This window comes from Planococcus citri, chromosome 2 (genome assembly GCF_950023065.1).
Source record: "Planococcus citri chromosome 2, ihPlaCitr1.1, whole genome shotgun sequence".
Classification (NCBI taxonomy): Eukaryota; Metazoa; Arthropoda; class Insecta; order Hemiptera; family Pseudococcidae; genus Planococcus; species Planococcus citri.
The window spans coordinates 29789873-29813799 of record NC_088678.1 but is presented as its reverse complement, the minus strand read 5'-3'; the positions used below and the strand labels follow the sequence as shown (position 1 = coordinate 29813799).

Below are 23927 nucleotides of genomic sequence, written 5' to 3'. Positions count from 1 at the left end.
AAAATGCGACTAGCTATAGGGTAGCGAAGGTGGCGAGCATAAGAAGAAAATAGTTGTTACCCGTTGTTTATGCGGCCTTAATAAACGCACGTGAGGATCGAGGCGAGGGTTTTCCTTTAGAGGTCGTCGAATAATACCGAGACAAACAATCGATGCTAAATTATTAATCGAATTTTCAAACCCCTTTGGAAAATCAACCCGACAACGCGACCAGACGTTCCTTATACACGATGTGTGTTTTTTTTCCTTGATGTGTTTTGTTTTCCGCATTTTATACGTTAGTCGGCCAACTTGACCCGACCATCAAAAGCATACCAAGGGAATTAGTATGGGATTTTGCGTTGTCTTTTTTCCTCTTTTTTTTTCTCCCGATCTGATACCGATACACAGTGGCGAACCGTCGTAGGTGGTTAGATGTTTTCATAAATACTAAGTATAGAGTCGCTATGCGGAAAATAGCGGTATTTTAATATTTAAACGGAGCAAGTATTTTTGTAACCGGCAGCCGAATAATTTACGACCGATTTGGGTACCTTCTATGGATGGAAATTATTATACCAGGATCCCAAATGGTGACGCTGCGCGCTGGCCAAAAGAAACGTACAAAAATTCGATTTCTCGCGTACGTACTCTGGGTACTAGCCAATGGCTTTCGTGTCTGTGTGAGTACATATTTCGAGTCTGGGAGGACGATGGTATGGTATTTGCCCGATACGGTGGCCCTATAATAATAGACCTTTTATATACCGTACGTACTATAAAATGAGAACCAGTCGAGTGTATTGTCCGCAGCAACGTATTCTTAATGACAAATTTCAAAACAGGAAATTCTAGTGAGAAGCTATAGATTATAGACAATTACATCACAAGCATCGTAAAGGTGTAGGCCTATATGCCTATAACTTTGATGAGTGCAGATCGACTTGGTAGAACGAGCCAAAGGCAAATGAAACAAATCATTGGGTTCTCCGTTTAATACTGCGAGAAAAGTGGGAAAAAGATTAACAAATTTTGAGAAATTTTTTCAAAATGAAAGTTAAAAATGCAGATTTTTATTGCACGGTAAAGGCGAAGACATTTGATTAGAGGCAAAAAAAAGCAAAAAAAGAAATGCCTAAATGTAATATTTTAAAGCTAGTTTTAGAGCAGAAATTTATTAAACAAGAAAATACAAAACAATGTTGAGAATGATGACGTACCAAAGGTTTATTGTAAATAATTCTAATGGTGGGGGGAGAGGGGGGAGAGAAATCGGATAATTTGATAGAGTTGGGTAGAGGCAAAATGAACTCAAAATTTCAATTTGTGTAATGTGTCGACAAATCGTTGATTACTTACAGAAAGTTGAAGAAACACCTTAAAAAACGGCAATTGTAGGTAATTAAAGTGTTTAAAAAATATGTTTTTTCTTCCGTTCAATTGTTTTTTATTGGTGGGGGGGGGGAGGGATTTCGGAGATGGATCGAGTCTTTTTGAGTTAAAAAGAAACATTTGAAAGTTTGGTAAGAATTATTGAAAATTATTTTTCGCAGGGTAAGGGAGGCATCAGTTAGATCACAATATCTGATTCTCCAAAAAAATATTTTTGAAAAGAACAGTATACCTAATCGTTCAAGTAGATATCTATTCAGAATGTTTTTTTTTTCATTTTTATTGCTGTTTGTCTTTATAAATTTTTTGTGAATGAAGGCTGACAAATTTTTAAAGACAGATCGACGTATTTTGGGAGCTCAAAAAAGGTTTTTGAAAGTTGAGTTTGAACAGTGTCTGTCACAAACACAGGTTTTAAACAGTTTCTGTCACAAACACTGGTTTTGAACAGTGTCTGTCACAAACACTGGTTTTGAACAGTGTTGGTCACAAACGCTGGTTTCAAACAGTGTCTGTCACAAACAGTGGTTTTGAACAGTTTCTGTCACAAACACTGGTCAGTGTCTGTCACAAATACTGGATTTAAACAGTGTGTGTTTGAAACACTTGTTTTATACTGTGTCTGTCACAAACACTGGTTTTGAACAGTGTCTGTCACAAACACTGGAAACTCTGCCACGAAAGATTTGAAAATAGACAAAATGCATAAATATTTCTCAAGATGTAGTGCCATCGGAAAAAGGGGGGGTAGTGAAGCAATTTGCCCAGGATCTGCGTTTAACATTGCAAACTTCATTTTTAGAAAAGAAATTCGATTGTCATTTTTCTAAAAATTAAATGAAAACTTTTGGTATTCTTGAACAGAATATGCTCATTTTATTTTTCAAAAGAAACCGAAAACTTCACTTTCGAGAAAATACACAATGTTAAAATTAGGTACTTATTGAAGCAAACATGAAAACTTCATGGAACAGAAGCTATTAAACTTTGCTTTTAAAAAAGTCTCTCGTAAAAAACTTTCTCAAAAAAATTCGTTACGAAAAGAGAAAAAAAAATCTCTTCATAAAAATTGATCGTCGCAAAACAAAACTTGTTCTTGACTTCAACTTTCAAAAATGAAAATTTTTTGGGGATGAAGGGAGGGAGGAAAGACAATTTCTTTATTGGGGAAAACTTGTGGAAAAATTCAGTTTTATAACAAACTCATTTTCGACCTGAATTTTTGAAAAAAAACCAACTTGCTTCCGAAAAGGGAGAGGATGCAGTGGCGTATCTATAGGATGAAATCAAGGACAAGGTATTTATTTGGGTTTGTGAACTATATTTTTTGGAATCAAAAAAACCCTTCATGATAATAATAATTACAATTTTATTATTTTCTTAAAATGGAAGTAAAATTACGGCTCGAGCGAAAATTTTTCTAAAAAATTGGTTCAAAAAATGAAAAAAGGACAATTTTTGTATGTTTTAATTTAGATTTTCACCGGCAGGAGGGGAGAGGGGGATTGAATCCGAGAAATCCTCATATAAATACGCCACTGAGGAATCGTAAACAATTTTCAGAAGGCCCTCATTTATTTGCCCGTAGGTACTGTTCAAAAAAAAATTCTCAAGTATCTACATCAGTTTTATTCTTATACAATTCGTGAACGAAAATTGATATTTTCTTTAAACTTCGATAATTCTCAACTTCGAATTCTATAAAACATCTTCCAAGAACCCTCAACTTCTCTTTAGATACTATCTTCTGATTTTAATCAATATCAGTTGAAAAATTTCATCTCAAAAAAATACGCTCTAAAAAAACCACCATTATGATTTCTCAACAGCATCATAATTCCTCGATACATCACTATTAAATTATGGTCCAGTCGAAAAGACTTTGGTTAATGAAAAAATCACTTCAAGCCCAAAAAATATCCACGTTAAAAAACTACGAACAAATTGCGAATAAAATTTTAAAAATTTGACGAAAGTAGGTAAGTATTCCGTTGAAATGTCGCAAAAATCAAGGAGTCTTTGATATTCCAACAAAAATACCCATCTTTGCTCGATAAACTCCCCCAATTCACCTCCCGTTTCTCTCAACTTCATTAACGACGCATCAAAACCGCAACAATCTTTTTTGTTTTCCTTCAAAACAAAAATTCGACCTTCCAGTCTTTCGATAGGGGGCGATTATCGAAAAAAAAAAACGTGTAAAAAATAAATAACCAGCAACTAACCATGCGCCCGGAGCCGGACAAAGCAAAGCCATTATTCTCACGACACCAGCAAACACACAAACACCATTTTACACAACGATGCTCGTCGACCCGATAGGTGTAATCAACCAATTTTAATAATTGTTACGTGCATCGGCATGTGTAATAGATCGCGTTTACCACACACCAACATCTCACATATACACATATTAACATACATGATGATCGAGCCCAATACTGTAAATATATGGTCACTTTTATCGTTTCGATAATAGCATCGCCGCGTAACGCTACATTCGTATGTGTATCTCTAATGTACCGACGACTGCAGACTGCCGAAAATTCACAACATAGAATACAACTTAAGAAAATTTTCAAACAAATGATTATCGGTTTGCGTGATGCCGATTCCTTCATTGTCGTTACTAATACGAAGGACGAAGAAGTCTGCCTGGTTAATTACATAGATCACTATCGATACTTATAGCTTTCAACGCTACTCAAACACACATGTACAATGTAGGTATGTACATGAATCTCATAGGTTATTTAGTAGGTTCATCATACATGTACTTAGGTATTAACGTAGGTATAGTTGACTCGCAGAGAATTCGGTCGAATATTAATTTTCGTGATAAGAAGACAAAATTAAAAACCACACGAGAGAGTACCTTCTCATTCATCCTATAATTACCTCTAGTTACTCGTTGATTTCAACAAGATGCTGATATCTCTCAACTGCTTCCTCACTTCTTCATCTCTTTCTATTTCAATTTCATTCTGCCTTGTTTTTAAACAGCCTATTTTTTTTTAGTAAATACGACAAAATACGTATATTTCTGCTGACTGCACCTCAGGTAGTAGATCTACGTACATCGTACAACAACGACAACATCAAAACTACACAGACTCGCACACTTACTCATTTATGTCTACATAAATGTAGTAGGTATAGGTAGGTAAGTCTAAGTACTCGTACATTTGAAACCGTGCAATCAACTTATGGAAATAAGTGGCTACATTACCCGTTTAGAAGATTAACATTATCCAGTATCACCTTTTCGAGGTGTTAGCGACTGTTTGCATTTCAGTTCTCTCTTTTTTTTTATTTTGCCTCTTTACTACATATACTCGCCTTTCTTCGAGTGGTGTACATATAAGCAACACGGCACAACGACATCGACAACGGCGACGACTAAGACGACGTTTAAATGTTATATTAGAATTTGCGGAGGTTCTGACCTCTATAAATCTATAGTTATCGAACACCGCACCTGACCATATACTCGCGATATAAACGACGATTTTTCTTCCACCGTCTGGTCAGGTATAAACCTTTTATTTATACTTTTTTTTTCTCACTCGGACAACGCGTTATCATGGCTTAATTAACGTCTTTGCGATGCGAGTTTCTTTAATACGACTTTACATGTAGCATCATAGGTACGTATACGAGTAGAATACGAGCTTATATGTATTTTCATTTATCATCGACCAACTCGTCCCGTCCTCTGTTGATCGCAGCTTTACACAGATGTAGGGTATGTACGTAGTTTAGGTAGAGAAATTTTACATAACTAGGGATATTACAATTTCATCGGTCTAAACTTGGTATACGCGTGACGACACTGTACTATTCTAACTTTTTTCAAAATGAGGGAGGAGAAAGAGGGAATATTATAGAAGGGTCGACGAGTCAGACAAATAAAGGAATTTCAACTCAGCAAACTCCAATTAAATGGAATCGACAATTCTAACCAGATTTTCATAATTATTCGAATTTTGTTCAAAATGGAGAGCGGACTGGAGAAGGATTGAAGGCTCGTGAACAGAAAACAATGGAATATCTGAACTAAGTGTCTTCAAAAGCCTAACAATCGATGTCATCATACCTCATTTTCAATTTTTTGGTATATACATTGACTTTTAGTACAGGGCACTAGTTGGAGGGGTTCAAAGTTGATGGAGGCCGGTTCAAAAAAAAAAAAATACTCGAATTCATCGCCTTGAAAATAATCAATTTTTCAAATTTTTTTTGAATATTAATCAAAATTGTGGAAATTTTGCAAGAAATCAAAAATCAAGATGTCTACAAATAACACAACATGCTAAAGCAGGACAAAAGCAATGCTTCCGGCAGACTATTTTTTCAAATGTTTTGGTTTGGAAAAGAGAAGGTTTAAATTTATTCAAACTAGAATTTTTTGGAGGCAAAATGTTTCCATTTTCAGAGAAAACCAGAAAAAAGGCGGAAAAATTCAAAATTATAAAAAAAGAGAATAGGTAAATAAGAAATTAGAAAGTTTGTTTGAAGAAATGGAAATATTCCAGACAGAAAGCAGTAGGTACCTACTAGGCACATTTAATGACACTGTGGGCAAAGAGCAGCTCTTTTTGACAATTTTTGCAAAAATCAGAACTTGGCGATTTCAGCAAACACGAGACCTTTTTGGCAGCTAAAAAAAATCAGTGGTCTTGTTTTTAGATGTTTTGGTCATCAACTCATAAAGCAGAAATTTCTCATAAATTTTTACAAAAAGTAGCAGTACCTACTTTTTTGGTAATTTAGATACTCGTAGAAAATTGAACTTCGACAATTTTGCCAAAAAGTGCGATTTTTCAACTTTACGTAGAAATGAAAACTTTTTGACAATTTTGGCGAAAAAAAATCAGTAGTCCACTTTTTTGATGCTTTGGTCATAAAGCAGAAATTTCTCATAAATTTTGACGGAAAATATGAGTACTTTTTCGATAATTTAGATAGAAAACTGGACTTTGGCAATTTTGCCAAAAAGTGCGATTTTTCAACAAATTTACGTAGAAATGACAACGTTTAGACATCTTGGCAAAAAATGAGATTTCTTGGACTTTTTTTCTAGCAAAATGGGACCCTATGACCGTTAAAAACAGAAGTTTCACATTTTTTTGTTGCGGGGGGGGGGGGGGCAAAACCTTTTCTAGCAACTTCGACAAAAAATAAAGACTTTAATTTTAGTGCAAAACAAGAACTTTTACCTATTTGGAAATTTTGAAAAAAAGCTAGAATTTTTGAATAGCTAAGGCAAAAATTGATACCTTTCGAGTTTTGATATCTCTGAAAATTGAACAAAAAGGATGGAAAGAAGACTTCTTCAGCACGAGCGAAGTGAAGGCTAAAACTTTTGAAAATTCGCAATTTGTGAGATACGAAAAAATCATTTTTAAAGTAAGACGATTTCACCCTAAAATTTCACGCTGTTTTCGTACTTTGCACTTTTTCGCATCGGTAACGATTCTGATTTTTAGAAAACGTGACAAAAAACAGAACTCACTAGGTTATTTTGGAAAAAACAAGACCTTTTTTTTTTAGCAATTTAGTCAGAAAAAAATTCATCTTGTAAAACAAATTTGGCAAAAAAAAGTGGACTTATTTGACAATATTGAAAAATAAGAAATTTTCAATAGATACGAAAAAAATTAACACTTTGAGGGCATTTTGGGCAAAAACGCAGGACATTTTTCACTTCGTAATTTTCAAAAAAAAAACAACAACAAACAAATAAACAAACATAGGTACAAAACAAAACAGGATAGCAAGACTGTTAGACTCCCTAAAGATGCGAAAACTCCTGATTTCTCATATCTTCATACACAGAATTGGAACGGAAATGACTGTGATTTCTTTGCTAGACCATTAAAAGAAACTCAAAAATGATAATTAGGGGATAGAGCAAAACCGGCGAATCAAATTTCATTTTAGGTCTTTCGATTCTTTGGTTATTTTCCAGAACAACTCGAGAGGAAAAGTTTCTGCAAATTTTAGTTATCTAATGAGACCGTAGGTAATAACTTGTTTGAAAGAGTTTGAAGAATAAAAATAGTCATAATTTGAAATGAAAAGTAAAATGAAAAATATAGAGAAGCGAATTAAAACTAACCCATAATACCTAAAATAATGCAAAAGACATAATAGTTATATTATTATAAAACATACCAAATATTCATCAATACAATCTTGATTAATACGAAAAGTAACTCTTGAGGTGAATCCCAGACGATTGATGTCGAAAATATAAGTACGTTAAATACGAATAACTTCACGAAATTTCTCCATTTAACGCATGTACTTTGTTAGCCAAAATTGTAGACACGAGAACGATAGAAATACTAAATAAGAATGAATTGATTAATACGAAAAGTAAATCTTGAGGTGAATCCCAAACGATTGATGTCGAAAATTTGTTAAATACAAATAACTTCATTTAACACATAACACATGTACTTTGTTATCCAAAATTATAGACACGAGACGAAGAGAAATAATAAGACTGAATTCTAAATTTTCTAAATCTACGTATCTAACCTACAATTCAAAACCACCACTATTTTTTGTAGGTGGGAGAAGACCAAAAAATAACGACTTTCGATTGGTCCATTAAGGGATGTATTGTGCTGCATGAATTCCACGAAACACCGAAAAATGAACTAGCATTTTGAGGTCAAATAGAAGTCAACACAATGAAGTTTGTCTTAAAAACTCGAAGGACAGACGAGACAATAGGAACTGGGTATAGGATATAATGGAAGTCATCTTTTTAAAAAACGATGCGAGCGCATATTTCCAAACGAATGGTAAAGTAATAATACAAAAGGAAACAGACAATTGGACATTTCCAAGAATTGGGAAGAAAACATGGTTGTAAATTTAGTGCCAATGTCGACAATATATACGAGAAAATAGAAAGCATTTAAGGGTGTATGACCTCGCTCTACATCGCTACATAGTTACTTTTAAATAAATTCATTTTCCAACTACATACATATACTTGAAATCAGATAATCAAGAGCTGCCAAATCCAAGTCAGGACTAAAAATTAATTTGCGGGAGGAGAGAATGCAGGTCTCGAAACTGATCAAATACCAAGGTACATGTGTGAAAGGATTTGCAGGCCATATTTGCTACCTCACTTCCTCATCTTACTCCTCATTTTCTTCATATCCGTCGTATATCTTCTCCACATTCACCAGGATATTTTCAACCGGTGAAAATGCGCTCTCTTCTTGCAATTTCCAAGCACTAGACGTCATCGCGAGTTTACCTTCGCGATCGCGAATCCTCTTCAGCTATTCGCGGTTTGGCGACGTCTTTTTTCCACCCAGCCCCATACTCGTGTTACATCATCATCTCGCCTCTCGGAGCCAACAAAGAAAACAATCAAAACGGCACGACCTTCAAATCGTATTAAGCACATTTGAAATTATAAAAGATGAAAAAAAAATTCCATAACGTTGAATTTCCGCCGAATTCCACGCATCCTTTATAAATATTCAACGACTTAAAACACCGTATTAATTAAGCCAATTTTCCTGGCACGTTTCCAAATTATAGTATATCGGGTGTGATTCGTATGTACATAACCGTAGCTAAATCGTATATATAGTGTGCAATCAAAATATCACGCTAAAATTTATTATTATACTTATTCTTTATAACGTACTGTGCAAAATACATCGCATATAAAAAGATGATATTATTCGCGAACGAGAGAGAGAGAAAAAAGAAACCTCATAACCAGACTTTCAAAAACCTTGTATAAAAATAATATCATTCGAACGTAAGAAATAACGGTCGTCCAAGAGATCCCAATATACCTACCATCAGCGTAAAATTGCCCAACGATAAAATTTTTCTCCATCAACGCGCTTCTCTCACTCTTTCTCCATTTACTCTTCTGCCAATTCAACTCCAGCATCCAGCATCCAGCACCATCGACAAACCGCAACAAGTATTATTCGCGCCTCATAAGTGGCAATTCTTTTCTATTATCAGTACGTCCGACCAAAGTAAATAACATCCAATAAAAAAAAAAAAGGGAAAAAACCTTCTAACGCGTTTATAATAAGAGGGAACGAGAGAATTCCACATTACGTAGATACGAACGAGTACATTACAAACGAAAAATCTCGTAAATGTTTCCAGCCGTTATAATCATCAACGGTCGAACATTTTAGTCGAGTGTACTAAATGCGAAGATAATAGATATAAAAAAAATAAACACGTACTCACACTAGCGTACACACCTAACATATACAGTTATTATAAAATAATCCATTTTATTACCCTTCTTGTTATTATAATGAATTTAACGAGAGATAAACGCGAACACAGAGAGAGACAGATACTCATTTCGCAATCAAACCTCAAATGCAATATACTCTGGAGCAATGTTCAAAAAAAAAAAAACCTCAAATGAGAATGAGAAAAAAAACCAAACCAGTTTAGAGCTACGTAATATAATTTTGCCAAGTTTTGCTAATTTTATGTTCACACTGTTGAATTTTCCCCCTTTATTTTATTCGATTTTTTTCCTCTTTTTTTTTACAGATCTATCTACATACGTGTAAACAATTCCCGGATATCATTCGCGCGCGTAAATTTGTAATGGGCAAATGGTATTTTGGTGAGTAATTTTCATTATAGCTATACGATATTTTCTTACCTAGGTTTTTTATCTGTAGTCGTTTTTTTTTCTTGTCGCGATGACTGAATATAAATTATTCGAGAATTTTTTGTCGCTTTGAGATTTCTTTGTAGTCGTTATATTAAAACGACGATGAGATGCGGTTATTAGAATCCCTGCTCCTTCCCGCCAGGTATAGGTAAGATGAACATGATATTAGATTGAAAAATGAATCATTTCGAGATAATGAACATTTGAACAAGAAAACAAGTCTGAATCAATTATTATGTCGAATTTCAAAGCCATAAAATGGAACGAGAAAAAATACCATCTACAGTAACGTTATAAGTATGTTTCATCTATACGAGTATTACGATGAAATTAAAGGTCTCACCTAACGCAAATTTTCAACTCGACGTATAAAAATGAAGAAAAAAAAGAATAGATCTCATGAACATGAATCAACTTTTTCAGAGAACTGATTGCTCCGTCATTTGAAACGAAATGAAATACAAAAAAATAAGACAATTATGAAAAATTTATAACAAACTATATAAAATATGTGTCAGGAATTCTTTGAAGACGAAAACAATTCCAAGAATCAAGTTGACAAGAAGTTAATAAAAAATATAAAAAATAGTAAGCAGAGGAAAGGGTTTTCTATAAACGTCATCAAAATCAAATCATCATCGAGAAAATATTCAAAACAACAGTGAAAAGGTCTACAAAAAATGCGGCACGTTAGATGAAAAAAAAAACAACGAAGACGAGCAGCTTGAAAAATTCAACTTTTTTCAAAATAAAAATCTCACTTGAACAGATGATTTGGATTTTTCATACTTCAGAAAAGAAAATGGGAAACCGGGAACTGAGAAAAGATTTCACGAATTCTTTTGAACAAACGCGAATACGAGAACACTCAAACGAATTAGATTTTCTTGAATAGGTAATTTTTACAAATCAACATTTTTTTTTAGAAAAAATAATTTTTCAATTTTTTTAAAATTAATTTTATAATCAAAAGTTTTAAATTTATTTTTATTAAAAATTAGTTATAAAAAATTATTCAATTTAAGTTAATCGAAGAATTCATTTTATTGTACACAATATTTATTCATTACATTTTCACCAAAAAAAAACAGAAAATTGATCGCTAAACAAGATGAAGACAATCACACGAAAAAAAGATTTTTCAAAGTCTGATTTTTGAAATAGAGCCTAAAAATATCAACAAAATAAACCTTTGAAAAAACGGTAGAATCGCGTTTTCACGAATTCAACGAAGTAAAATCTCAGAATTTGACCCCAAAAAAAGCTCAATTATGAAAGTTACAGGAAAAATCACTTGAAAAATTATCGAGCGCTTGCTAGTGTGTTTCAAATGTAAATTATACGATTTATTTGAAAAAAATATGCATTAAACGCCTTTTTTAGGGGTGCCTAAAGTGGGGGGCTCTGAAAAAAGGGTTCATAATTACGAACATAGAGGGAGCTGAATTAAATTTTTTCATCTAGATAATCGAATATAATACCTCAAAACGTTACGTTTGGCGCAAATCGCAGGTTTCTAGTTTTCCAGTGGTTCCCAAAATATGGAAATTATAAAAAATTGAGAAAATTGGATTTTTGAGTACCAGCGAATAATTTTATTCAGCTCAAAATTTGGTAGCATGGAGGTCTTTCAGATACTAATAAATTGTAAAAAGCTTTTTAGCGGAGTTCAAAGGGGTAGGTTCGGAATGGTGGTTCCAAGATTTTCAAAAAATCAACCCCCTCCCATTTCTGCCCCAATGGTCAAAAATAGGATTTTACGGTATTTTACCAGCGAATAAATTACGGTAATTCAACAGCCCTGTTTTCCAACACTTCCAACTCAAAAACCTTCTTTAAAACGAGCGAAAACCATCATTCATTCAACGCAGACGAGCAAAATTTCTCCTAAGGCTAAAGTCATCTTTGATCTCCGTAAGCTTTGTTGAAAAAAAAATGCACGTTCCAGTTCCACAAACAGGAAATAATTTGTAAAAAAAATTAACAACTCGTCAAAAAAAATTGGCCATCAACGTTGAAAATTTCATGCTCAACCTACTAATCCCTCCCCTTTCTTGACAGCTCAAATAAATCACGAATGTAAGCACTCAGCTGTTACATAAAAAACCACATTGTATATTCCGCGACTATGTACAAGTCTGCAAACATGTTTATCTCCTCGACTGAAAATTTTTTACCATCGTAAGCATCGCAAATAAATGAAAAAAAAAAGGAAAAAAACAAACACGAATCAACTCCTGAGTATAGTGAAAATTCATTCCAATTTCAAGCGTATCTAGCGTCGTATCGTATTACGAATAAAATTAATTTCGATTCTTAAAATTTTGACCTTTTTATCAATGAGCTGCAGGCATCTCGTAACTCTTCCAACATTTCATATCTCTTTCACGCTTCACTAGCAAATCATCTACCTTATACCTACCTGTCCTCGCTATTTCACCGTTAAAAAACTCGCAACATTCACACGGCCGAAAAAAAAATCTATACTATCGGTACTATTATCTTTAACATCTAAATCCGCGTCAACTGACCTCGATCTATGAAACCGCGTGTGTACACATACACGAGCCTAATTTGAGAACAAACCGGTTCCCAAATAAAACATAGTACGAGTAAGCATCATTTTTATAAATAAAAATATCACTAAATTAAAGCATAGGTAATATTTTCTAGATAACCTGTCTCTCTTTCTTCGAATTACCATCAAAAAAGCAATTTACACTCACGCAACATCGTGCGTGTATACACATCTTCCACTTCGACTGTACCAAAATACCGAAAAAGAGTACCTAAGAAAAATAGCGGCTCAAATGCTTCGGTATAAAATTGAAAAAAAAATTGTGTTTATTCGCGCTCGCTGCTGGAAAAAAATTGCGTATACGAGATTTTTATTAGAAAGTATATTATCTCTCTATGTAATGCGCGATGTTAAAAACGTTGCAAAAAAATAACCCTAAAGGTATTTTCAAGGTACTGGTTTCAAAATAAAACAAGAAGTAAACGTCCTTGTGAGGTCGTGAGAGAATATAGATAACTGAATCCTATTCTTTTTTTTATTGTTCCTCCTTTTTGTGAAACGATTATGCAACTGTTCGATCGTTTGTGCGGATACGATAGATCAGCTGTTTTCACGGAGTGTGTTTGGCTGGCTCAAATCAGTGTTTTTTTCTACGAGTTTTATGGCAAAAAAAAAGAAAATATTTTTTAAATGAATACGTACTTCAAATACGAGTCTATTTCGAGCCCAAAAAATTCCAATACATTTTCCATCTTCCCTCTTTTTTGATAGAAGGAAATTGAGTTGAAATATCTAGGCTCAAAATTAAAAGTACATGACAAAAATAATCTCGAATTTTCTTTCGAATTGCTCAATCGAAAAATTACGTCTCCTCCGTTTCAATTTTTGAAAAAAAAATCTATCTACAAGGAAGCATCCGCAGGACATTTTACAGAACAAATTCTTTCAAATTCTGCTTCAATACTTCATTATGGAATGGAGTGGGGGGACTCTTTTATTTGTGCGATTTCTCGAAATTCTACACTTCGGAGGCTTCTTACTTCGCCGCTATAAAAACTTGGCTCAAAAATGGACATTCTTTACCGGGTGGGGGGAGGCTGTTGTCCCTTCAAATTTGGGTCGCAATTTCAAAAAATAAAATGACCTTGTGATATATCAACTGGCATGTTTTTGGAAGTGCTGAACACGAATATGACCTCAGTTTTTCGATTGAACTTTTTCAAAGCCTCTAGCACCCCCTTTCACCTGGTCAAATTCCAAAAAAAAAGCACCAATCGCGTTTATCCGGCTAAAGAGATTTATACAATTTTTATGGAACTTTTTGAAAACTCGAAATTTCTAAAATATGGCTGGAGCCTCTCGAATGGCTTGAAATCGTCTACAATCGACTCCGCATGCTGAAATTAGGGTACCCAACTACCCACAGTGCAAATTTCAGTTTTACAATTTTATAAAGTACCATTTTGGGGGAATTTTGACTGAAAAATCTGCTGGATGTCTCAGAACTGCTCAAAACGATTTGAAACTACTTCCAATAAATTCTAAGGATCGAAAATAGGGTACATATCAAATTTCAGTTTTCTAGGTCAATCAGGTAAAATTTTGATTTTTCCCCTTTTGAACCAAATTTGATTTTTAGAAATTCACCATTCAGAACCTGAAATTTTGACTGGTGATGCATTTTTGCATGATCTTTCAATTCAATTTTGAGCAGTTTAAAAATTTCTCTGCCAGTTAATTGAGTCTCTTGCGAGAAAAAATTCAAAATTTTAAAATTTTATTGAAAAATTGAAATTTATTTTCATAACAACACATCCATTTATTTTTAGGTACACTTTGATCTTTCCCTTTTTTTCCACGTCAATTTTAAAAATTGTATCGTTTCTTACCGATGAAAACGACTCGGAAAAAAATTCCTTTCATCCAATCTACCACATAAAAAAAACCAGAAAGCGAACATAAATCTTCCACTATATTGAAATTTTCTCCTTCGAAGTAAAAAAAAAAATTACACAACAAGCCTACGTACTTTCAATTTCTACAAATTTTTCCCCAAGAAACTGAACTCGTACGCCCTTTCGACTTTGTAAACACGAAGAATATCGATTGCAAAATCTTTCAGAAACAGCCAGGCCAATTTTTCGAGACAAATTTTTCTCGTAAAAAAAAATAAAATACTCGCGAGTATTCCACAAATAGAGAACAACGCGAACGTGCTCGTTTACAGAACACATAAAAAAATAAAAAAAGGTAAAAAAAAGCGCCAGCGAGGAACGTTTGTTCAACACGCGTAATCCGGCTGGATGGCCGGAGGAGAAGAGAAGAGGCAGAAGTAACAGCAATGATTTAACGAGCGTTCATTATTGTACGGTTGATACTTTAATCCTAAATTATTTGTAACTAAAACGCGAAGCTACGTAAACGTTAAAAAATAATACTGAAGTTTATTTCGAAATTACGAAACGTTGTTGAATCGTTTCACAAGTTCTTTTCTTTAGTCGCTGCTTCATCGCGAGAACAAAACCTCCTACAAAAAAAAAGAAAAAAAGAAGGAAAATTTATTCGCAAACGAGTTTCCTCTTATTTGCAGCACCGTGTGTCTCTCTGTGTATACGGAACATCTACTTATACTATTAATCAAAGGCAGCAGAAAATTTTTTTACGAGTATGTCGCAACTACACTCCAGCTCCAGGTATTTAATAAATAATTTATTACACAGAGATATACACAGTAGCGTAGATGAGGAGAAAAAAGTTGAGAAAAAAGGTCACCTTACCCTGTGCGGTCGTCTCCACAATGGGGACCTTTTCACTCTCGTCTATATGGGATGAAAACGTCGCGGATAATTGAATTTCAATTGTATTACACGGTCGCGTGATAAAGGCCCTCGTGTGTCTAATAAAGCCAACATACGAAAATGAAAAGCAAAACTGGTCATTGATAAATGTATCACGTTTTGTGAAACGCTCTCGGCTAAGCGTTAAACGCAACAAAATGTAATTTCTTACAGACGTTAGCTGGCGCGGTGTGCAGGCAGCCTGAGACTTGAGGAGACTGGAGACACGTTTGCTATGTACTAAGGATTTTTTAAGTAATGACAGGAAACGTTTAAAATCCTCGGTAATCTTTTTCTTCTTCTTTTTCGGCACTTGGGCTGCATAGTCTTTATTTTCTTCTCTCTCTCTTTCTCCATTCTGGAGTACCTACGCAACGAAAGTAGGTACATTGAAGAAAGCGAGATGGTTAATTCTTAATGAAATATACCCAAATAACCATTTCTCGTTCGCTCGTTCGTTTGTTCGAGCAGCTGACGAATACCTACGCGTCAAAATAATCGTATTTTACCCTTTAAAAAAATCCTACTACTCGCGAGTGACGTTTACCAAAACACCCCGCGCTTTTGTTCCTTTTTTGGCCATTACAGACATGTGACAGTAATTAAGTAATCTTAACGCCTCGCACCATCCAACGTCACAGAATGCAAAGAACGGATCCATAACTCGAAAAGAAAAAAAACAACCGACGTACTATGTACATATTGTAGGTATTATTACCGAAGAAAAATCCAAATTGAAAATCTTTACTCTTTTCCCTAGCCTGTTAAATTTCGAGATGGTATTTTATTTATATTCGAACCTAAGAAACCGATAAATAAAGTGAAATCCCGTCGGTCATAAATTAATGTAAACGAGCCCTATGGGATGAAGGCGGGGGTAAGAAAAAGAAGCGAAAAAAAACGAGAAAAAAGTTTTAACAAAATATACCATCATATAGCACAAGTGTAGTATAGCATTAAATATGCGGGGTGAAAGGAGAAGAATCTATAGTATCGAATGACCTCCGCAACTTTTAAACCATATAAACTCTTTCTAAACAACGCTGCAGCCTTTTGAATTTCATGATTAATTTATAGGTATTATATCTACTCGGTTCGCGAAATATTTTTCATTTCTTTTCCAAAGTAGGTACATAGCATCATACTGCTATAGGGTGACCACTGAAATGCAAAATCAAAAATTCGTATATTTTCATTACTTTAACGTCTCGACTTCCGACGTACGAGTATGTACAGGATAGGGGTTTTTACTTGTATTTTTTCGCATACATATTTGTACTTAGACGAAGGGGAGAAAACAAAAATTCAAAACGTGGAAAAATCGCTGAAATGAAAGGTACTCAGTTTCATTTTCTTCTCCCTTCTCTCTTTGCATAGCTTCAACTTCAACCCATCAAAACTTCGAAACAAGTAGGAAAAGAATCAAAATTTTCGATTCAAAAAAAAAAGTATGGAAGAAAATCTCCAAAATTTCCTACAAAGAAAAAATTGGCACTCGTTTTTCATTTTGGTAAAAAAATGAATGAAAACTGAATGTTTTTTCAAGTTTTGAAAAAAGGTTTACTGGAAAAAATAAAATTGAAAAACATTTCCACATTTTTGAAGACAAAAAACGAAACACAAATTCAGTTTCAAAAAAACCAGTAGGTACTCAATTTTTTTTTAGAAAAATGGATTTGAGAAAAAAAGAAAAAAAATTTTCTGACCAAGCTAAGCGAGGGTGCAAAATTTACAACATTTTGGAGCAGTACCAAATAAATTCTCTCATTTTATAAATTGCAAACATTTCTTGATATTTCCCCGACTTGTCTAGAAAGGTGAAATTCGATTATTTTCTTCGACTTCCAAGTTTTCCAGAGAATCTAAAAAATGAACAATGAACAACATAGGATGAGTCGATTTCATTAAAATTTTTGATGGAACCTATGGTAAAAATTATGGCAAGTGACCTCAACAACACCTGAGACAAACTTAAAATGTTCAGATGAACGCCCCCCCCCCCCATTTACGTCAGCTCAAAGTTGAAAAATTAAAAAAATTTACACTTTTTACTATACTTAGGTATGTAAGTCTTGTTGAGGTCATTTGGCTATGATTTTTCGCTCACGAAGGGAACCTCGTCAACTCTTCACTTCCGAATTGGCTTAAAATAGGTTCTTTAAAAGTTCATGTTGCTCGCACTTAGGAACTAAATTTTATTCTGGAGCAATTACAGTGTGCTGGAAAAAAACAAACTTCTGCTGGAGGCTTCCGATCGACTTGAAAATGATCGCAATCTATTCGGCGAGTCAACTTTAGAGTACAGGTGAAGTTTCGAACAGTTTTCTCCAGAAATACGCGTTGCTGGAATTTTTTTAAAATATGGAATACTCGAATTGTAAAAAAAATACACATGTGAACTCGTCACTTCGAATTCGCGATTTAACCGCCCTAATCGATTAAGAATATTATACTTATGGTAGGATTAAAATTCCAAGAACCGAAGGTGATTACAGCGCTTTTTGAAGCGATTCCACTGTGCTGGAGGCTTCAGATCGACTCGAAAATGGTCGCAATTGGTTCGGGAAGTCGACTTGAGTATTCAAAAACTAGGTTTACCATTTTTATGAAAAACATGCCAGTAATAGGCTATTTCAGCCGTTTTCAAAAACTCGAAAAATCAATCTCGGTATCCAGCTGAAAATTTTGTTCGGAGGTGTGGGTGGCATGAATTTTCAGTAATCCAAATTTCAGCCAAATCGGAGGTGACGAGTTGACAAGATCCCATTGTGAGCTCCCTCAAATTTTTAAAAAATCTGAAAAACACCCCATCCTAATGAGCACCTTGTTAATATCATTTTCTTTCGTCTTTCTCTCCCTCCTCTGCAGACTGAAGATTCGAAATTTCAAAATTTCAAATTCCTTCCATACATCGAAAGCTGAGACAAAATTTTGCAAACCTCCATTCTGTGTCAACATTTTACAATAAGCAGTAATTTTCAAATTTATTTCATAATTTTCGCACTCCAGGAACAGTTTGGATTATAATCTGATAATTTTGATTCATTTTTCCACCGTTTTCTCCCTCCTTTCTGATCCCAACAGTTCCAAAAAAAACCTTCTCCATACACATGCACGAATTACCAACCAAGATTAAATTACAGCATACCTCAAAAGTGAGCAAAACCCAGCACGTTGAGATTTCATCGCATAATGTAACGCTAGAAGACCGAGTTATCGTATGTACAAGAAGTCAATTACGTTTGAATTATCATTCCCATTGCGAGGCTCGTTTTTCCGCATATAATAATTCAATAGCCGTATATTAAAAATTGCCACTCGCTATAACGACCGAAATAATAAGAGCGAAAAAAGAAGAAGAAGAAGAAACAGAAGCATCACACTCGTTTGTGGGGGTGTAATATGTGTACGAGGTTTTTGTTCTTACAAAACGCAAATTGAAATTCGAAACGATTACCAGTCTAAAGCAGTCCAACTCCCACACGAAAATAATAATATGCACAACGCTGCTCTCAGCAATTCTGGTGACTAGTTAATTTACATTTCTTTTTTTCTCTTTCTTTTTGTTTCCTTTATTCAAAGGGTAGGTAAATTAATTAAATGTTGCTAAACCTCTTCTTCTTTCACATGTGCGATATGTACTATTTGTACATAGCTGATCATGCACTCTGCTGCGAAAAAACAAGCGTCGAATCGAGCTACTCTGCAGCAAAACACACAGTAGAATACATACGATGTCGAGCTACCTGATAAATTTATGCTCTCGTATTTACCACAAACATCTGTAAATAGGGTGAAACGAGGAAGTAGTTATTACACGACGATTGTCGAATAGAGAAATAAAAGGATAAATAAAAGGTTCGTGTGCAATACCACATTTCTTCCGCTTTGCTACCGAGAACTGAACCTCATCCCTGTGATTCCCACGATTCTTAGAATGAATTGTACTATAGCGTCAGGTACCTCGAAGAAGGTATTGTCCTTCTTTTATGCTTATGATAAACAATACCTTGGAGCTCTTTACTTTGAACGAATACTTACAACAATTCGTACACGTAAAATTATCGCATCAAAAGAAAAATCTCGATTAAAAAGAAAGGATTATATACCTACGCAGAGAAAAAAAATTGAAGATATCGACATATCAGAAACAGGTAGTAGCTAATTGATTTAGTTTCACTCCCACCTATTTCATAAAAAAAAAAAAAAACGCACCTGTTCAAAACTAATACATCTGGGTTCAGGTGCAAAATCTTGCTTCCCAAACTTTTGGGAATTTTTGAAAATGAAAATCTGGACTGGAAAAGAAGGGAAAAAATCGATATTTCACTACCTACTCGAGATGGAAACCCAAAATTTGGTAAGTACCTTATTTTTGAAACCCCCTCTCCAATTTAATTCAACAGAAAGTGGATTTGAGTTATTCTACGCAGCTCTGGAGCCTTATTTTGACGACCCCTCACTCTAATTCCATCAAAAGAGGTTTCAAATCGTATTGATAAGTTTCGGAGCCTTCAGCAAATTTCAGAAAATTCTTACTCTCACGAAACTTCACCCAATCAAACTAAAAAACTGAAATTTGGCACTACCACACTTTCAACTGATTCGAATCATTTTTCTAAGGCCTCCAGTAAATTTCTACAGATCCCAGATATCCAAATAATTTTCATACGAGACTTTTCACTTACATTCAAAAATTCCTCCCCTTGGAAAATTTTCCAAAACCATAATTTTCAGTAAAATTTTCATAAACTTTTGACGAAATTTTCAATCACTGATCTAATTTTCATTCATTTTTGCAATAAACTTTCCTCCTTCGCAATAGAAAGCATATTTCCATCCATCACGTTACAATACACCTATCTCATCTCACTCGAGGACAAATTTTCTTCGATCAAATACAAAAGAAAAACTCGACATACGATAACATCTCACGTTCTGCAATCGACCGCCAAAATATGATGACAACGACACGTTTATGTTTAACAAGAAGTGACACGTTCATAATGGCAATAGTATATTGGAAATTCCCAAGGGATACGAAAGCGATTGTGACTAACCCCACGACAACGTCGTACCATTAAAGAAATAAGCACAGTAAAGATACCAATCGGTATATAGCAATTTTCAAGATGTCAACGAATTCATGTATTAATCCTTTTGATTCTTTTCATTTGCTGCTGCTGTTGGCTGCGCGCGGAGTAATCTTAGAAAACTAATTTTTAACATTTTTCTCGTCGTTTCGCGCCCTCTTCTGCTCTACAATACGACGCTTTCCATTCTCGAGTACCATCTTTCTTATTTCGAGCCAATTTTACAACGTTATACAAGCTTACGAGAATTGTACACATAAAGTCACCACTTTGCGATCAAATTGAAAAACACACCACCATAAGGCAAGTGTTGTACAAGTATTTGACGAACCGATTAACGTAGGTAGCAGCAGAGGAGGTGACGATGAAGAATATTCATTATGTTCGGGTTCGGGGCACATTTAGGTCGTCGTCAGCATATACCTGCTATACTTGTAAAAGACGCCCTCGTCGTAGGTATCGAACAATTTAACGACTTAGAGGAGCGAAGCTTTAAAAGCTCTTTTGTCAATAAAAAGATCAGTCTTCTTTTCTCGCGAACGAAGCTCGTTGTAAATTGCGGAAGTACTAGAACAAGCGCGGTAACAGAAAGAAAAGTACGAGCATCTTGGTGAGTGCACACAAGATTGAACCGCTAATCCTGGTATTATGTCGCATCTTTCTCATATAATAACACAGTTGCCCGGTGATAATCCTTCAATACCCTGTTGTTGAAAGGAGCTCATAAAAACCGTCTTTTCATTCTTCTTAACGTCATCGTCGACATTGGACGCTTTCTCCGCGTGCGACGAGGACGAGCGACGACGACGCTGAAGCGCAACTTGAGCTTTCCTTGTGCTTGGGTTTATGTAAGTATAAGAGAATCTTCGTTCTCTCCATCCTTACATACATATACGAGAGTACAAAACGCTTTCCACGCCAGATGCAGCGCGAAATACTGCTATATTGTACACGATGCTGAAAGTTATTACTTCACTCCCAGAACCAATCACCTCGTGTATTCTTTTCGGCTAAAGAATGTAAGAAGCTTTTATACTGACAATAATATCTTTTCATCTGCTTTAATAATGCTCGCACACTAATGCTACAATGTACACATTATAAGCTTACACATACGTACGTACTTTATGCAGTATTACCCTAGTACGTTGCACACCCTTAAAATGAGAAATTCATTGCTCTCAAATAGAAAGTCAACGAACCTCTCATTTTCGCATTTAGATTCCAAATGCAAAATTACAACTCTCATTTCAAAGCCCCCCCCCCCCCCCAAAAAAGGTTCATTACAATTTCACTGATCTCAAAAAATTATACGTATTTTTTCGAATCTCAAATTCAAACATGAAAAATTTAACAACTCAGAGCTCGATTTTTTCAACAAAAAAAAAGTAATATTAGGAAAATGGCAAAACACGGGTAGTCGGGGAGCCCACTTAAGGATAAATTTGCATCCCCCCCCCCCGTCAATCCTCCGGGACAACTTTTTTCTTAAAGAGGGAGTGAGTCCTAAGGAACCTTTCTAGCCCTTGTATGTACTCAAAAAAAAAGTGGCCCTACATACAAAATGGCGGCCATTTTAATTGACAGGTCAGCCGAAATCGCAGATTTCGCGTTCCAACATAGGACTTGCACAAAATTTTTCAAACTGTAGAAAGGTAGATCGAAAGATCAAGCGAAAATTTATCACCTGCAGAAATTTCAAGAGCTCAAGTGCGTTTTTCGATTTTTAGTGAATTTTTGAAAATCAAATTTTGGCCAAAAATGAGGAAAAAAATCCAAATTTTACCAAATTGACTAACAAGGCTGAAATTTGAGATACATCCTATTTTCGACATGCCAAATCGATTGGAAACTGTTTCAAACCGTTTGAGCAGTTCTGGAGCCTCCAGCAGATTTTTGAAACTAGAAATTCCCGCAACATTTTACCAAATGGAGTTGGCAAGCTGAAATTTACTTCGCAAACTTATTTCAATACGATATGAAGTCGACTACATGGTGGTTTCAAATGGTATTAAAAGGTTTTGAAGCTTCCAGCTACTTCTTGGAGATTTAAATTTTCCAAAAAACACCATACGACCTCTCAAAAAGCGGCTGGAGGCTCCAAAACGACTTGAAATCCACCAGCAGACGACTTCGTATTAAAATTAGTTTGCAGAATGAATTTTGACTTTCCATCTTCGTTTGATGAAATTTTTAGCAAATTTAAAGTTTCAAAAATCTACTGGAGGCTCCAGTAATTTTCAAAAAATCGCCGGAGGCTCCAAAACGACTTGAAATCCCTCTGCAGTTGACTTCGTAGCGTATTGAAATTATTTTGCAGAATAAATTTCAGCTTTCCAACTCCATTTGGGTGAAATTTTGTGGGAATTTCGAGTTTCAAAAATCTGCTGGAGGCTCCAGAACTGCTCAAAACGGTTTGAAACAGTTTCCAATCGATTTGGCATGTCGAAAATAGGGTGTATCTCAAATTTCATCCTTGTTGGTCAATTTGGTAAAATTTTTACTTTTTCCCTCATTTTTGACCAAAATTTGATTTTCAAAAATTCACCAAAAATTGAAAAACGCATTTTAGCACTTGAAATTTTGACAGGTGATGAATTTTTGTTTGATCTTTCGATCTACCTTTTGTACAGTTTGAAAAATTTTGTGCAAGTCCTATGTTGGAACGCAAAATCTGCGATTTCAGCGTACCTGTCAATCAAAATGGCCGCCATTTTGTATGTAGGGCCATTTTTTTTTTAGTACAAGGGCTAGAAATAGAAATGTTCCTTAGAACTCCTCCTTTAAGAAAAGTTGTCCCGGAGGATCGACCGGGGGGGGGGGGGTGCAATTTATCCTTAAGCGGGCTCCCCGACTAGGGGAAAATATTCTAATGCAGAAAAAAAAATCACCGAAATAACCAGAACTTATCATTTTTATTTAAAATCTAAGAAACTCAAACTTGAACAATTTTAGCAAAAAGCAGTACTTTTTGGCAATTATAAGTGCCAAAAAATTGGCTCTTTTTCGCAATTTTGACCCAAAAAGTTGATTTTGCAACTTTTTGATTTAAACAAATCAAGATTTTTGACAACTTAGAGCAAAAATACAGTGAGAATTCAGAATTTTGTAATTTCTGGCAAAAAAGATGACACATTGAAACTAATTTTTGGAATTTTTTTCAAAAAAAAACTTTTGCTATTTTTGGCAAAAAACAAAGACTTCAACAATAATTTTAGCAAAAGGCAGGGATTGTCAGCAATTTTTGGAAATTTTACTAAAAAGTGGGAAGTTTTGAAAGTAAATTTGCAAAATGCAAGACTTTTACCATGTTTGCAAAAAGCAGAACTTTTCGGGACGTTTTTCTAATTTTAAACAAAAACGTTCAACTTCAGGGTGCTCATTTTTTTGGGGGAAAAGTGTGATTCATCAGC

At 34.8% G+C, this 23927-nt stretch overlaps 1 protein-coding gene across 2 annotated transcripts in view; it reads left to right on the top strand.

Annotated features, from left to right (window-relative positions):
* Sox102F (transcription factor Sox102F) overlaps positions 1-23927 on the top strand; it is a 190584-nt gene that overhangs the window by 55044 nt on the left and 111613 nt on the right. For both annotated transcript variants that reach the window (XM_065349588.1, XM_065349589.1), the window contains exon 3: positions 9940-10015. The gene's annotated coding sequence lies outside the window, so the exon portion shown is untranslated. The remainder of the gene's footprint in view (positions 1-9939; positions 10016-23927) is intronic.